A 16,777-nucleotide genomic window follows, 5' to 3' on the forward strand; every position below is an offset into this window, starting at 1 on the left:
TTAGCACAAAGCCTTCTGGGGCCTCTGATTGACACCTCCCTTTTAAAAGCCTTCCTGACGCTGGTTTCTCTGAAGCCTTAGGAGGGAGGAAATGTTCTTTGTTTTCTCACAATTCTCCAGAGGGCTTTTTCGATCATGGCCACCAGCTTTCTCAAAACGACACTCTGAGGTGGAAATAATGTCTAGAATGCACCAAAATATTATTGGAAGTAGTTAAATTTGAGCATTTTATGCCAACAAACCTGAAAGAGGCTCAGGCCTCCTACCCAGGTTATACATTTTTATTCTTTTCTGGGTTACTGTATTTAAGTTGTTCTTTTGCTGCCAGTAATTTCGGGCACAAAAAAACTTTTTGGTATTCTCTTTAAAATCGGAAAATTACAGCCACCAGGATTTTGGATGGATTTTTCATCTTTTTATGAACACTAAGGCGCAGAAAATGACGACGGTTCTTGGTTGCTTCTCAGTGGCAGCAGAGGCCTAATTCAGGGTGAGTAACTGATGGTTTAAACAATTTATTTTATTTCCCTGCACATTCTCTCTGTGTCACAGTCTCTCCCTGCATTTTCTTTTGCTTTATTGGCTTACAAGCAGGTCAGATTGCAGGATCTTTGGCCTACTGGTGTCAACGCACAACAAAATCCATTGGGCAAGGTCCAGGGGCCCACTTCTCACTGCTGATGTTTTGATCATAGTGAAATTTATTTGTTTAGTATTCAGGTAGAAGCTTTTACATTAGAAAAAGGTTCACCATATGTTAGTAGTGCATAATTCCTGACAGAATAGACTCTAGTTTCTGCATGCCTCACAGACAAAGGAAGTACTGTCATTCATACCAACTCTTGGGCCTTCTCTTGGATTACAGCATGACATTGATGAGGACTTGATGCTACCCGACTCAGTTTCCAAAAAGAAACTACGGTTACTATATGGTCTTGTGGAATTAAGATTTTAAAAAAGTTTTTCCAAGTCATTCAGTCTCAGTTGGTTGCTGTTTGGTGTGATGATACTGACTTGGCTAGGGAATAATTGGTCAGCAGAACTATTGTTTTCTCTCACTCGACTAGTCAAATGCTTTCTGGGCTGGCTTCCAATCCTTCATAAACCAACTCGTCCAAAGTTCAAAGTAAATTTATTAACCAAGTACAAATATGTCACCATTACGACCCTGAGATTCATTATCTTAGAGGCATATGCTGTAAGTTCAATAACCATAATAAAATCAATGAAAGACCGCATCAACAAGATGGACAACCAGTGTGCAAAGACAACAAACTGTGCAAATACAAAAAGAGAGAAAAAAAACTATAATAGGAAATAAGCAATAAATATCGAAAACATGAGATGAACAGTCCTAGAAAGTGAGTCAATAGGTTCTGGGAACAGTTCACTGATGGGGCAAGTGAAGTTGAGTGAAGGTATCTTTCTTTGGTTCAAGAGCCTGATGGCTGAAGAGTAATAACTGTTCTTGAACCTGGTGTTTTGAGTCATGAAGCTCCTGATGACTTCTGCCTGATGACAGCAGCGAGAAGAGGGCATGACCTGGATGGTGGGGACCCTTGATGGTGGATACTGTTTCCTTGTGACAGTGTTTCATGTAGATATGCTCAGTAGTGGGGAGGATATTACTCGTGATGGACTGGACTGTATCCACTACTTTTTGAAGGATTTTCTTTTCAACGGCATTTGTATTTCCATAACAGGCTGTGATGCAGCCTGTCAATATACTCTCCACCACACACCTATAGAAGTTTGATGAAATTTTAGATGCCATGCTGAATCTTTGCAAAGTCCTAAGGAAGTGGGGGCACTGCTGTGCTTTCTTTGCAATTGAACTTATATACTGGGCCCAGAAAAGGTTCTCTGAAATGATAACACCGAGGAATTTAAAGTTGCTGGCCCTCTCCACCTCTGATTCCCCCACTGAGTATTGGCTCTAGTTTCCTCCTTCTGAAGCCAATAATGAGCTCCTTGGTCTTGCTGACATTGAGAAGAGCCATCTTTCAGCCAGATTTTCAATCTCCCTCCTATATTCTAATTTGTCACCACCTTTGATTCAGCCTATGATAGTGATGTTGTCAGTGAACTTAAATATGGTATTAGACCTGTGCTTAGACTGTAAAGCGAATAGAGCAGGTGCTAAGCACACAGCCTTGTGGTACACTTGCGCTGATGGAGATCATGGAGATGTTCCGGAACCTTCCTGCCTATTTATCAGCTTATCCAGTATCACATTCATGATATCTTCATTGTTTGCAATCATACTGGCTTCCTAACCCCAACTACTATGGTTTTATTTAACTTTCATCTTCACATTTAGATCCCTCCATGGATTTTCCTCCAGCACTCCTCCCCCCACCTCCCCCCACACCTCTTCTTTTCCCCCTCTCTCCCACCACTCCTCCTTGAACCCCAGAACAAAAAGAATAATCAAGGTGGAGTTAATAGATTATAGGAGAGAGTGAATACATTTTTTAGAGAAATTAATGAGAGGTGGATTGGAGCTGGGAGCTGGCATGGATTGGATGCTTTAAAAGGCAGATTTTGAAAATTACCAGCCAATGTCCATCTCTGGTAAGAGAAGATCTCAATGCATAGTCTTGATCTGAAATGGTGACTATTCTTTTGCCTCCACAGCTGATGCTTGACCTACATGACTTCCTCCAGCAGTTTGTCTTTGGCAAGAGTAAGTGTCATGACCTAGCTTTGAGAAAACTTAAGAAGTTCTGACTAGGCTTGGCTTGGACATCTAGAATTGAGAGCACGGTTACAGGTTACAGGGCAGAGCATGTAGGACTGAAATGAGTTAATTTATTTTTTATTTGGATGTGGTGAACCTGTGGAATTATCTACTATAGAGGGCTGTAAAGGCAGGTTATAACATTTAGTCATCAGGCTCCTGAACCAGTGTGGATAACTTTACTCACCTCAACACTGAACTGATTCCATAACCTATGGATGCACTTTGAAGGACTCTACAACTCTTGTTCTCAATATTATTTATTTATTTATTTATTTGTTTGTTTTGCATCTGCAAATTGGTTCTTTGTCTGTCTTTGTGTGTAGTTTTTCATTGGTTTCATTCTATTTCTTTGTATCTATTGTGAATGCCTCCGAGAAAATAAATCTGAAGGTTTTATATGGCGGCATAAATGTACTTGGACAAGGTACTATATGGTGACATAGATATACTTTGATAATAAATTTATTTTGAACTCTGCAGCTGCTGAATATATCTAAGAAATATACATTTCTAGGTGTATAAAGGCATCATGGCGTATGGGGAAAGAGCAGGAATATGCTACTTGAGATAGACAGAACAGGTGTGATGGCCCGAATGACCTACTCCTTCTGTTTTCTGTGATTTCAGAGTAATCTGCTTTTTTCTCTATTCCACCATTATGAACTGCACCTTTAGCTTCCCATATTCTACAATTTGAACTTACCACAATTCCTGTTTCTCCACTCTTTTCCCTTTTTGAAACATCCTCAAAACCTATTACTTTGGCCAAATCCTAATAAGACTATGAGACATAGGAGCAGAATTAAGCTATCTGGCCCATCAAGTCTGCTCCACCTTTCCATCATGGCTGATTTATTATCCTTCTCAACTCCATTCTCTGGCCTTCTTCCTGTAACCTTTGATGCCCTGACTAATCGAGAACCTATCAACGTCCGCTTTAAATATACTCAATGACTTGGCCTCCACAGCCATCTGTGGCAATGAATTCAACATATTCACCACCCTCTGACTAAATTCCTTCTCATCTCTGCTGTAAAGGGATGGCCCTCTCTTCTGAGGCTGTGCCCTCTGGTCCTGGACTCCTCCAATATAGAAACCACCCTCTCCATGTCTGCTCTTTCTAGGCCTGTCAACATTTAATAGCTTTGTGACTTGGTGCCACCTTATTCATATCTATGCATTAGTAAAGTACTTCAGGACTTTCTATTAACTGCTGCCTTTCTTAAGAGTTTCAGTGTGAACCACTGTGGAATTTTACTGTGTGACCTATAAGAGCTGTTCAGAACTCTATTGCTGTGGGTCTAGGGTTGCACTGAGGCCTATCAAGTTGTGGACAATAAGTTTCCTAAACCAGGTGAGGTTTTAGTTAGACTCTGCTAAATTTCATTTTCACTGCTACTGAGACACACTGACATCCATTCCACGGCCTCCTCTACTGCCACGATGAGGACAGACGCAGGATGGAGGAGTAACATCTCATATTCTTCGTCATTGATTTCTTTAGCTTCTGGTAACCGCTCCTCTCTGCTCTCCACCTTCCCCTGCCATCTTTGTTTTTCCCTCATTCTTGTGTTCCCCTTCACCCCTTCTCTTCCCCTCCCATGTCATCGCTTCCTCTTCTTGGAGTTTGGTGTTCTCCCTGTGACCATATGGGTTTGCTCTCGTTTCCTGCCACATTCTAAGATGAAGAGGCTTAGGGTTACAGTCTGGAAACAATGCACTTGAGTGGAAAGTGGATACAGCTCAGTCTATCATGGGTGACTCCCTCTGCACTGTTGAGCACATCTACACGAAGCTTTGTTGCAGGAAAGCAGCATCCATTGTCAAGGACCTCCACCACCCAGGTCATGCTCTCTTCTCGCTGCTGCCATCAGGAAGAAGGTACAGGAGCCTCTGGACTCACACCACCAGGTTCAGAAATGGTTATCACCCTTCAACTATCAGGTCCTTGAACCAGAGGTGATAAATTCACTTAGTTTCAATTGCCCCAACACTGAACTCTTCCCACAACCTATTGACCCGCTTTCAAGAACTTGTCATCTCATTGATATTTATTTCTTATTTCTTCTTCTTCTTGTTATTATTATTTTCTCTTTTTTTTTGTTTTTGCACAATCTGTTGTCTTTTGCACACTGGTTGTCCACCCTGTTGGCGCGGTCTTTCATTGATTCTTGGTTATTGGCTTTATTGTATATGCCCGCAAGAAAATGAATCTCAGTGTTGTATATGGTGACAAATTCGTACTATGATAATACATTTACTTTGAACTTTGAAGTATGTTGTGGGCATACTTTGGTGCCAAAAGTATGGCGGCACTTGTGAGCTGCCTCCAGCACAACCTGATGCAAGAGACATATGTTTTAGTGTACATGTGGCAAATAAAAGTTAATCTTTAGCTCGATCTCTTATCTGTTAATTGGAAATGGAACTGGATTACTATTGTCACATGTCTGAGTACAGGGAAAAGTTTGTTCATACACATCAATTCATAAACAATGCATTGAGCTAGAACAAGGTAAAACAGTAACAATACAGTATAAAGGGTAATGGCTACAGAGAAAGTGCACTGCAGGTAGACACTAGGTGTAATCAGATTCCCTCCTCTCCCCTCTACCTCCTCCAACTATCCACCTCCCAGCTTCTCACATCATTCTCTTTCATCTCTCCTCTCCCACCCACCAAACATCCCTCTTGGCAATGCACAGAAAATGCTGAAGAAACTCAGCAGGCCATAAATGGATAAACAGTTGACGTTTGTGCCAAGACCTTTCTTTAGGACTCCCTCTCCCCTGGACTCACCTATTTCTTGCCAGCTTGTTCTCTCCCCTCCCCCTACCTCTTTGTTCTGGCTTCTGCTTTCTTTCTTTCCAGTCCTGCTGAAGGGTCTTAGCCTGAAATGCCACCTGTTCATTTCATGCCATAGATACTGCCTGACTTGCTGAGTTCCTCCAGCATTTTGTGTGTGTTGCTCAAGATATCCTGCATCTGCAGAATCGCAGAGCAGCACATCCAACATGCTGGTGGAACTCAGCAGCTTGGGCAACGTCTATGGAAATGAATTAACATTTTGCGTTTTGGACCAGACCATTCCTCAGGATTGGAAAGGATAGGAGAAGGTCCCATAATAAGGTTGGGGGGCGGGGTGGAGGGAAAGGAAGATAGCTAGAAGGTGATGGATGATGCTAGGTCGATGATGAAATAAGAAGCTGGGAAGAAGAAGGTGAGAAAGGTAAAGGGCTGGGGAAGAAATCTGATAGGAGAGGAGAGTGGACCATGGGACGAATGGATGAGGGGGGGCATCAGAGGGAGGTGATAGGCAGGTGAGGCAAAGAGGTGAGGGGGCAGAGTGGGGAAAGGGAAAAGAGGGAAGGGGGAGGGAGAAAGAATTACTGTAAATTTGAGAAATTGATGTTCATGCCATCAGGTTGGAGGCTACCTAGATGGAATATGAGGTGTTGCTCCTCCAACCTGAGAGTGGCCTCATCATGCCAGAAAAGGAGACCATGGACCGATATGCTGGAATAGGAAAGGGGATAGGAATTAAAATGGTTGGCCACCAGGGATATTCCATATTTTGCGGATGGAGCAGAGGCGCTCGACAAGGTGGTCCCCCAATCTACATTGGGTCTCACTAATGTAGAGGAGGTCATCGTAGATGACCCCATCAGGTCTGCAAGTGAAGTGTTGCCTCACGTGGAAGGACTGTTTAGGGCTCTGACTGGAGGTGAACAGGCAAGTGTAGCACTTCTGCTTGTAGGGATAAGTACTAAGAATGAGATTAATGGGGAGCGACAAATGAACAAGGGAATCACAGAGGGAGTGATCCCATTTGAAAGCGGAAAGAAGGGGTGAGGTAAAGATGTGTTTGATGGGATGCTACATATTGAGTGGGCTGAGATATATGGCCAGCTCAGAAATTATACAAAGAAAGCCTGAGGTCAGCCACTAATTGGTTGTGAGAGCTTGCACACCCAGTTGTGAATTTTTATACAGCAGGGTCAACATAGGTAATTGGTTTGAATTTTTGCACGTGTCCTTCTCTAGTGATCCTGAACAGTGTTCTCTGTTTTCCCTTTTGAGTTTCTATTTTTAATTTTTATTTTTATTTAGAGATACAGCCTGGTAACAAGTCTTTCTGGCCCAATGAGTGTGGACCCACGTAACCAATTAACCTGTATTTTATTTTTTCTTCTTTTGATTCTCTCGTTTGGGTCATTGAGTACTATATGTTATTGTACGACAACAAAGGCTGTAAAAATGAGAACCTATGGAAGCTGATTTTTAAAATAGTGTGATTAAAAGATAAAATAGATTAGCTTTATTTGTCTCATGTGCATCAAAGCATATAGACTAAGTTTATCATATCTTCAAAGATGACAATAATTTTCGTGTCGTTTCACGTCAGTTCATAGCCTCCACTTGTGCTAAGATGAGGCCACCCTGTCTGGGTAGTCTCCAACTTGATGGCATGAATATTGATTTCTCCTTATGGTAATTTTTTTCCCTCCCCTTCCTCTCCTCTTCTATTCCCTACTCTGAGCTCTTGCCTCTTCTCACCTGCCTACCACCTCTCCCTGGGTCCGCTCCTCCTTCCCTTTCTCCCATGGTCCACTCTTCCTTCCTATCAGATTCCTTCTTCTCCAATGCTTTTCTTTCCAACCCACCTGGCTTCACCTACCAACTTCAAGCTATCCACCTTCCCCTTCTCCCACCATTTTATTCTGGCACCCAGTCCTGAAGAAGGACAGTGGTCTGAAACGTAGACTGTCTGTTCCCTTCCATAAATGCTGCCTAACCTGCTGAGTGAGTTCCTCCAGCATTTTGTGTGCGTTGCTTTGGATTTCCAGTATCTGCAGAATTTCTCATGTTTTTGAGTACATTCACTCTGTCTATGCCCCTCATGATTTTATTTGCTCAAAGACGTCATTGTTTAAGCAGAGAGCATTGAGCTAAAGAAGGCAGCTGAATGTTTAGCTAAAAAGATGGAACTTTTGGAGTTTGTTGAAGGAGGAGGTGATAGGCTGAGGAGTAAGGATAGAGTTCTACAACTGAGGATCTTGTCTGCTGGAAACACAGTTACTGACAGTGGGGGAAGACTGGGTCTAATCCAGCCATTTTACGCAGAGTAATTTGCACACAAAATGCAGGAGGAACTATGGAGAGGAATAAACCGTCGATGATACGGGTGAAGACCCTTCATCAGGACCTTAGGATGAGTCTTAGCCTGAAGTGTCATCTGTTTATAGATGCTTCCTGACTTGCTGAGATCCTCCAGCATTTTGTGTGTGGTGCACTAAATTTCCAGCATCTGCAGTCTAGTGTTTCAGGATAGCAAGGTGTGGTTTTGGGAAGGAACGTTGCAAGAGTGGAGACATGCAGCAGTAGACACCCCAGCAGCAGAATCAACAAACTCATTCGTAAGGCCAGTGATGTTGTGGGGATGGAACTAGACTCTCTGACGGTGGTGTCTGAAAAGAGGATGCTGTCCAAGTTGCATGCCATCTTGGACAATGTCTCCCATCCACTACATAATGTACTGGTTGGGCACAGGAGTACATTCAGCCAGAGACTCATTCCACTGAGATGCAACACAGAGTGTCATAGGAAGTCATTCCTGCCTGTGGCCATCAAACTTTACAACTCCTTCCTCGGAGGGTCAGACACCCTGAGCCAATAGGCTGGTCCTGGTCTTATTTCCTGGCATAATTTACATATTACTATTTAATTATTTATGTTACTATTTTTATTACTATTTAATTGTGCAACTGTAACGAAAACCAATTTCCCCCGGGATCAATAAAGTATGACTAAGACTGCAAAGGTGGAGTATACAGCACAGAAACAGGCCCTTTGGTCAACCCATGGCCGTGCTAACCTTTCGTCCATCTACACTTGTCTGCATTAGGTCCATATCCTTTACAATGCATATTTAACTGCCTCTCTAAATGTCTCTTGGACAAAAGAGGATGAAGCCGAACTTGTTGTAGAGTGGGTTGGTTGATTGTAGCTTTGAAAAGGGGGACTCTCTGTAACTGAGCAGAAGGAAATGCTCACTGTGGCCAGGAATGGGGAAAATTGATTGTTTCAGGTTACCTTTGGAGCAGGGGTTCTCAAGGTTTTTTTTTTGCCATGTACCAATACTATTAAGCAAGGGGTCTGTGGACCCCAGATTGGGAACCCCTGCTTCAGATGCAGCTAACGATGGGAAGTGGTTCGTGGAGAAAGAGCAGCCAAGATGGAGAGATGGCATGAGAAGCTGAGCTATGGATTTAGCCCCAGAGAAGGGAGGGGGAAATCTCACAGAAAACCTGTCTGGCTGTGTTGTGGACAAACAGCTGACAGCTGAACAATTGTAGTAATTTTCATGCAGTCCTTGCATTTGGTTGGAGGGTGACAGAAGAACTCAGTTTAAGGAGATGGTAATGGAGAGATGAAGCTGAGAATTATCAGAATCAGGCTTAATATCACTGGCATATGTTGTGAAAGATGTTGTTTTCCAGCAGCATTACATTGCAAGACAAAATTAAAAACTCTAAATTACAATAAGTACAGTATAATTGAGGTAATGTATTTGGGTTCATTGTCCATTCAGAAATCTGATGGTGAAGGGGACGAAGCTGTTCCTAAAATATTGAGTGTGTCTTTAGACTCCTGTACCACCTCGGTGAATGTAGCATTGAGAAGAGGGCACCTCGTGAGTGATGGAGATCCTTAATGATGGATGCCACCTTTTGAGCCATTGTTTTTTGAAGATGTCCTCAATATTGGAGAGGCTGGAGCTGGCTGTTCACAACTTTCTGCAACTATTTCCAATGCTGTACGGTCGCCCTTCCAAACCAAACGGTGATAGAACCAGTTTGAATGCTCTCCACGGTGCATCTGTAGAAATCTGCTGGAATCTTCGGTGTCATACCAAGTCTCTTCAAACTCCTGATGAAAATAGCCTCTGTCATGGCTTCTTTGTAATTGTAACAACATGTTGGGCCCAGAATAGATCTTCAGAGTTGATGACACACACACAGGAAATTGAAACTATTCACCCTTTCCGCTGCTAATCCCTTGATGAGGACTGGTGTGTGTTCCTTCGACTTTCCCTTCCTGAAGTCCACAGTCAGTTCCTTGGCCTTGCTGACGTTGAGTGCAAAGCTGTTATTATGACACCACTCAACCAGCTGATCTATCTCACTCCTGTATGACTCATCACCATCTGAAATTCTGCCAACAATGGTATCATCTGCAAATTTATAGAAGGCATTTAAGCTGTACCTAGTCACATAGTCATTGGAGTAGAGGGATTTGAGCAGTGGGCAAAGCATGCATTCTTGAGGTCAGCAAGTAGGAGATGTTATGTGTGACCTGCACTGACTGTGGTTTGCTGATGTGGATGTTAAGGATACAGTTGCAGATGGAGGTACAGAGGCCCAGCTTTTGGAGCTTGTTGATTAGTACCGAGGATTTGATGGTGTTGTACACTTCGCTGTAATCTACAAACACGTAGGTATTGCTATTATCTAGGTAGTCCAAGGCTGAGTGAGGCTCAGTGAGGTTGCATCCACTGTAGACCCATGGTGCTGATAGGCAGATTGTAACGGGTCCAGGTCCTTGATTAGACATTTGATTGTAGACATGGCCAGCTTCTCAAAGCACTTCATCACTGTAGACGTGAGTACAACTGGGTGATAGTCATTGAGGCAACTCACCCTACTCTCCTTGGGCACGGGTATGATTGTTGCCCTTTTGAAGCAAGTGAGATCCTTGACTGCATCAGTGAGAGATTGAACATGTCCTTGAACACTCCTGCCAGTTGGTTGGCATAGGTTTTCAGTGCCCTACCAGGTACACCTTCAGGGCCTGACACCTTGTGATGAGTAGTCATAGTCATACTTTATTGATCCCGAGGGAAATTAGGTTTCGTGATTATACTTTTTGTTCCTAAAAAAAAAATTGAAGTATGGTAAAACCAGGTCCTCATGGTACCTGCTGTTGTTGGTAATTACTATAGTTAGACTTCAGGGAGTAAAAATGAGGTTATTGGCAGTGCAGAGACCAAACTGGGAGAATAGAAGTCAGTGCTGGATCTCAGAAAGATTTAGATAATTGAATAACTGTTTCAAAGTGTTCGCAAAATTGTTTCAAATAGAATGGTGCATTACAGAGGGAGCTATGATAAGATGCATTACAAAAATATAAATCAGAAGAAAAAAATAATTGTGGGCCAGGAACCAGAAAAGCTTTTGAACAGCGTACAGTTTTTCGAAAATGTCAAACGTTCACTGCAATTGCCTAGTTAGCATGTGGTTCCATATCTCACAGAAGTCTAGATTGAGAGAATTTGCACTAGTTTTGACACCTCTATAATGTCCCATGTGCTTTGTTCGTTGGCATAAACTTCACTTTTGTGAAATTGGCTTCGAATTGATGAGGTGTTGATTATATGTTTTCTAGATAATTACATTCTGGGAATCACAACAGGGATTGAAGTATTCTGTCATTTATTCCTGGAAGGTAGCATTTATTGCTCTTTCCCATCTATCTTCTGGGGTTAAAAACTAGCCAACCTTTTTTCGTATGACTGAAGTTGTATGTAGTCCAGACCAATTAAGGGATAACAAACTCCCTTTAGGACATTAATAGGTCAGGATTTTAATGAGTATTTGATGATTTAATGGCAATTGTATCTGGATCAAGTTCAATGTTTCTGGGGTGGTATTTGAACCTGAACTGGGGTTCTTTTCCTTGTATCAAAACAACTTCTTTTGCCTTGTTTACATTCCATTGAAACATCTATAATAGCTCCCCTCTGTGATGTATTATTCTGTTTGGAGCAATTTTCTTAACACACTTGCTCTGTTACCATTTCAATTATATATCCAATTCCTTATTAAGAGGGACTATTAGTTTTGTTTCCTTTGCTCTTTCAGGAAGTGTATTTCAAAGTGTGACAACTTATCAACTCTCCTACCACTGAAAACTCTACTGTGCCATTTACTCTGTCTAAAATCCTTTGGAATCTTGAATACTTCTATTAGAATTGTCCCTTGTCCATCTCTGTATGTAGAATTACAGTTCTAGTTTCTCAACATAATTACTGTATTGTTGTTGTTCCTTTTCACGCCTTGTGGTGCGTTGGGCAGCATTTTTTCCCCATTTTCTTAGCATTTGTCTGTTCTTTACGAGATTGTGTTGCTAGTTCGGCACTCAGTTCAGCATGGATGGAAAGTGTGCAAGGGACTGGATGGATTCGAACCTGGGACCATTCACTTCAAAGTCCGGTGCTGATGCCACTATACTACCGGCTGGCATAACTACTGTATGGGGTCCATTTAGTTAACAATTTAAGTTCCCAGTGCACGATGTTTCCTCTCAACCATCACTGCTAAAATTGGGACTACCTCATCGAGTACCTTTGCTTCGTCCAGCACAAAAGTCAAAAGTTCCTGGTTGCGGCATTTTCAATTCTACTTCCCATTCGCATATTGTGTGAGGCCCATGAGACCCATGGCCTCCTCTACCATTGTGATGAGTCCGTTTTACAATCCTCTGTAGTTTCCTCTGATCCTGTGCATTGGTTCCTCCATATCAGACGGTGATGCAACAGTAGAACAGGCCACTTCTAATACAGAGGAGATTGGTTATCTGAAATGTTTTGAGATCAGTGTTGAGTCCTGGGGCTGTATCATCTACCCAATAGATGAGGTACTACCCTAAAAATGACCATTTTCTAACTTTTACCCAGTTCTAATGAAGGATCAATTATCTAACGTATTAAGTGCTTTTCTCTCCATGTAAGATGCCTGACCTGCTGATTATCTCCAGCAATTTTGTTTTTTAATTTGTGAAATTGTTATGGATAAGAAAGGTTTGGAGCAGGGGCTCCCAACCTGGGGTCCATGAGCCCCTCGGTTAATGGTAGTGGTCCATGGCATGGAAAAGGTTGAGAACCTCTAATTTAGAGGGATATTGGTCAAACATAGGGAAGAGGGTCTAGCTTTGATTGACATCTTGATTACCTTTGACGAATTTGGCCAGAGGACCTGTTTCTGTCCTCCTTTACTCCATGACTCCTGTTGGCATTCTTGAGAAATTATCTGTCTTAGTTGTCAGCAGATTTTAATCAGTGCTCTACAGTGCAAGTAAGTGTTAATAGTGGATGGGAACAATTATAGAGAAAGTCATCAAAAGTCACAGAGTCATAGAGTACCACAGCGCAGTAACCTAAGCCACGCCAGCCTGGTCTTCTGCCTAGTCTTATCTACTTGCACCTTGATCTTAAACCCTCCAATCAGAACCATTTTCGTAAGTGCAAGGAATGACAATGTTGGATCCGGAGATAATATTGCCCAGAGGACTCTTCGAAAGTTAAGTCTGAGGATGTGTAAATCTTGTGGCTTTTAGATTTCTTTGTTATAACAAAGAAACTACAGGAAAACACAGCAGCAAGTAACTAGCTCTGACTAACAAACTCACTCTACTTTAAGTAGGGAGGAAACTGAGAACAAAGAACCTTGCATTGTGGTTGTTCATTATACTGAAACTAGCTCAGAGTAGACAGATAAGGAAATTCTTTTGCAAAATACATAAAATTCTCGAGGAACTGGATTGAATTGTGTGTTGCTCAGGATTTCCAGCATCTGCAGAATCCCTTGTGTTAAGGAAATTCTTTTGATTAAAATGGCCTATGACATAACAAGGACGGTCTGTGATTTACTTAGGCCTTATGATCTCTTAGGATTACAAAGAAACTAAAATAATACAGAATTACTGAAATACAGCTATACTGAAAATGACTGAATAGCAGCTGAACGCTCATGGATAAACAAGTGATTATGCAAGTATATAAGCAAGCATAAAGAAAGTTATGTTTAAAAAATGAAAATTAGATGCCAATACAACAACTCCACATTGAAATGTTTTACTGTAAGATATAGGAGCAGAATTAGGCCATTTGGCTCACTTTCTTCTTTACTCCCATTGACCTCACTTTCACCAAAGCTCTCTGTCAAGGTTCAAAGTAAATTTTATTATCAAAGTACATACATACAGTGCTTATAGAAAGTATTCACACCCCCCCCCCCCAGAAGTTTTCATGTTTTATTGTTTTACAAACGTTTGTACAACATGAAGCACAGTGAATTTTAATTTGGCTTTTTTGATATTGATCAACAAAAATGACTCTTTGATGTCAAAGTGAAAACAGCTTTCTACAAATTGGTCTAAATGTATTACAATTATTAAGCACAAAATAATTGATTGCATAATTAATACCAAGCCAGTATTTAGTAGATGCACCTTTGGCAGCAATTACAGCCTTGAGTCTGTGTGGATAGGTCTCTATCAGCTTTGCACATCTGCACACTACAATTTTTCCCCATTCTTTACAAAACTGCTTAAGCTCTGTCAGATTGCGTGGGGATTGTGAATGAACAGCCCTTTTCAAGTCTGACTTGGCCACTCCTGGACAGTAACTTTGTAGTTTTTAAGCTATTCCTGTGTAACTGTGGCTTTATGCTTGGGATCATTGTCTTGCTGGAAAACAACTCTCCCAAGTCACAGTTCTCTAGCAGACTGCATCAGGTTTTCCTCCAGGATTTCCCTATATTTTGCTGCATACATTTTACCCTGTACCTTTGTAAGCCTTCCAGAGCCTGCAGCAGTGAAGTATACCCACAGCATGATGCATCCACCATAAAACGTCGACTGTACTTTTCTCCATGAATGCTGTCTGGCCTGCTGAGTTCCTCCAACATTTTGTGTGTATTGCTTTGATTTCCAGCATCTGCAGATTTTTGCTTGTTCATGGTGTGTTTTTGATGATGTGTGGTGTTTGGCTTATGCCAAACATAGCCTTTATTCTGATGGCCAAAAACCTCAATTTTGACTTTAATCAGACTATGGAACCTTCTTCCAGCTTACTTCTGAGTCTCCCATATGCCATCTGGCGAACATTTCAACAGTGGCTTTCTCTTTGCCGCTCTCCCAGAAGTCTGCGATTGGTGAAGCACCGGGACAACTGTTGTTGTATATGAAGTTCCTCCCTTCTCAGCCACTGAAGCTTGTAACTCCTCCAGAGTTGTCACAGGTCTCTTGGTAGCCTCTCTCACTAGTCTGCTTCTTGCACGGTCACTCAGTTTTTTGAGGACAGCCTGCTCTAGGCAGATTTATAGCTGTGCCGTTTTCTTTCCTTTTCTTGATGATTGACTTAACTGTACTCCAAGGGATATTCAGTGACTTGGAAATTTTTTTTTTATCCATTTCCTGACTTGTGCTTTTTAATAACCATTTTGCGAAGTTGCTTGGAGTGTTCTTTTATCTTCATGGTGTAGTTTTTGCTAGGATCCCGACTATCCTGCAAGTTAGACCTCCCAGATACAGATATATTTTTACTACATTGATTGCACACAGGTTTAGAAAAACTGATCTCCATTTAACTAATCATGGAACTTCTAAAACCAATTGGCTGTACCAGTGATGATGTGGTGTGTCATATTAAAAGGGGGAGGGTGAATACTTATGCAGTCAATTATTTTGTGTTTTATATTTGTAATTAATTTAGATCACTTTGTCGAGATCTGTTTTCACTTTGACATGAAAGACTTTTTGTACTGATCAATGTTAAAAAAAAGCCAAATTAAATCCACTGTGATTCAATGTTGTGAAACAATAAAACATGAAAACTTCCAAGAGAGGGTGGTGAATACTTTTTATAGGTACTATATACAAAATCTTGATATTTGTTTTCTTGTGGCTGTACTCAACAAGCCTATAGAATAATAACTATAATAGAATCAGTGAAAGGCCGCCCAACTAAGGCATTCAACCAGTGTACAGAAAACAACTATAATTCATGGTTTGGCTAGCGGCTTAATCTAGGGGATGAAACTCCCCTCTTACCCCCCCCCCCACCCCTGGCTTGGCCAAACTTAAGAAATCTCGTTCGGGTGGATGCTGCGCTATGTGTCTCCGTTACAAGTCAGTACCACGAAATAACAAACAGTACACAAAATGTGATTAAACGATTGAGTTTTATAATTCTCAATTTGACTGTGTGGTTAGTAAAGAAAACAAAGAAAGGAAAAGGGCCCATTCTCATGAAACTGTCTAATCCACAAACATTGGAGCTTGCTGATAAGGCAGTTTGTCCACCGTCGACCTCCTTTGCTCATTGCTGACCTTTGGACCCTCGCTTCAAGTCCACTCCGTCTGTCGATCTACCAACACTCTCCATTCGCGTCTCCTCTCCTCATCTCCCCCCCGGCAAAAAGACTGCGAAATTACTGCTCCCAGACACACAAGAAAGAACAACATCCCGCTCATTGGCTGACATGCCCCATTATCTCTAGTCATAAGCCAAACATTGTTGCTACAGAGAAACCATTACCTTAGCAGTGGAACATTACAGAGAAACCATTACATTACCAGTAGCAGTGAAACATTACAGAGGGGCCATTACATTAGCAGTGAAACCTTATAGTGTGTTACACTCCCCCCCACCAAATTTAGTCATGTCCTTATGACGTTGAGATAATTTGTCAGCCCTTCCAACAAAACACAAAGTCCAATCCAGGTGTACAAGGTAGTGACCTAGCTGCCTAAAATGGAAGGGGTCACACTCTGTTCCCTTGGTGCTACGTAGGCCAGCCTATCCGGTGGTCTCCTAATTCTCTGAGACCTCCTCACCCCTTAGCAGTGAAACATTACAGAGAGGCCATTACATTAGCAATGAAACTTTATAGTGTGTTACACAACAAACTATGGAAATACAAAAAGAAAGATATAATAATAATGAATAAATAAGCAATACATATCAAGCACATGAGATGAAGAGTCCTTGAAAGTGAGTTCATTGCTTGTGGGAACATTTCAATGATGGGGGAAGTGAAGTTCTCCCCTTTGGTTCAAGAGCCTGGTGGTCAAAGAGTAGTCACAAGGCTCTTGACCCTTCTTCCTGATGACAGCAACAAGAAGAGAGCATGTCGTGGGTGGTAGAGATTCCTGATGGTGGATGTTGCTGTCCTGCGACAGTCTTTCATGTAG

At 41.8% G+C, this 16,777-nt stretch overlaps 1 protein-coding gene across 8 annotated transcripts in view; it reads left to right on the plus strand.

Annotated features, from left to right (window-relative positions):
- Window positions 1-16,777, plus strand: part of znf532 (zinc finger protein 532) — a 177,346-nt gene that overhangs the window by 65,876 nt on the left and 94,693 nt on the right. The window contains exon 2 of one of the 8 annotated variants that reach the window (XM_072252262.1): window positions 385-490. The exons of 6 other annotated variants lie outside the window; for them this stretch is intronic. The gene's annotated coding sequence lies outside the window, so the exon portion shown is untranslated. Of the gene's footprint in view, window positions 1-86; window positions 491-16,777 lie in introns of those variants that run through there. One more of the 8 variants, XM_072252263.1, reaches the window with a different exon arrangement.

This window comes from Mobula birostris, chromosome 3 (genome assembly GCF_030028105.1).
Source record: "Mobula birostris isolate sMobBir1 chromosome 3, sMobBir1.hap1, whole genome shotgun sequence".
Classification (NCBI taxonomy): domain Eukaryota; kingdom Metazoa; phylum Chordata; class Chondrichthyes; order Myliobatiformes; family Myliobatidae; genus Mobula; species Mobula birostris.